This window comes from Galeopterus variegatus, unplaced genomic scaffold (genome assembly GCF_000696425.1).
Source record: "Galeopterus variegatus unplaced genomic scaffold, G_variegatus-3.0.2 Scaffold389, whole genome shotgun sequence".
In the NCBI taxonomy this organism is placed as follows: domain Eukaryota; kingdom Metazoa; phylum Chordata; class Mammalia; order Dermoptera; family Cynocephalidae; genus Galeopterus; species Galeopterus variegatus.
Genome location: NW_007726500.1, coordinates 62,833 through 64,122, shown reverse-complemented (window position 1 = coordinate 64,122; position 1,290 = coordinate 62,833).

The window sequence follows — 1,290 nt, the reverse complement described above, 5'->3', positions numbered from 1 at the left end:
ACACACACACACACACACACACACACACACACACACACACACACTCACACACACACACACACAAAAACAAACAAACAACAACAACAACAACAACAACAACAAAAACCGGGGGGGGGGAGAGGAAGATATAACAACCACAATTATTATTTTTTTTGAAGTTCTTACAACAAGCAAATGGAGGGGACACACTTGGCTGGGAAGGGGGAGAGGGAGAAGGGAGGGAGGTTTCGGTGATTGGACATAATAATCAACTAAATTGTATGTTGACAAAATAAAAATAACAATAATAATAAAAAAAAGAGTTCCAAGAATTTCAAAATGTAGAATAACATGAAAGACTTTCGTTATTTTTAAGATAGATAAATAAGTACAAAAAAGAAATTGAAACCCTAAGAAAAGAAAAAGATTCTGTGCAGAAGAAAACACACAGATTTGAAAAGTGCTAAGTAGAGTTTATAAAAACAAAAATATCATGATTTAGACCTCAAAAAGGAAATATGCAATTAAAATTTTTTTAAAAATCCAACTCAATAGATGGGTAAAGTAGGTTTTTTTAAATTACTTTAAAACCATCCAGTGAGTTTAATCTATGAACACAGAGAAAATGAGCACTGAGAGATAATGATATGGAAAATATAGTGGAAATATTAATAAATAGGAAGGATGGAAAGAGAAGTTTAATAGATTTAATAGGGGCTCCAAAAAGAGAGTATAGGTAACATTCAAGAAATGATGAGAATTTTCTGGAGTTTATGAAAGGTATTTAGATTCAAGAAGCTAAATGAATCCCAAGCAGTTTTTAATACACACACACTCCCCGACTCCATCACACACACACACATAGCTAGATACTTCATAGTGAAAATGCACAACACTGAAAATTAATCTTAAATTTAAAAAAGTCTTACACACAACCAGGAGGAGCAACAGATTACCTATAGACTTCTCAATGGCAACAAAAAAGGCCAATAGAGAGTGGAATAAGTGTCTTCTGAATGCTGAGAGAAAGTAACTCCCAAGTTAGAAGTCTATAAATAAAGTTTCATTGGCGATTGAGAGAAAAAAAAGAAAAAGACAATTACAGAAAAAGGCTGAGAAAATTAACCACTCACTGGGCCCAGCCCGGCACTCGGGAGGGTGCAGCACTGGGAGCACAGCAGCGCTCCCGCCGCGGGTTCAGATCCTATATAGGGATGACCAGTGCGCTCACAGCGCTCGCTGGCTGAGCGCGGTGCGGCCAGTCTCAAAAATGACAAAAAAAAAAAAAAAAAAAAAAAAAAAAAAAAAAAA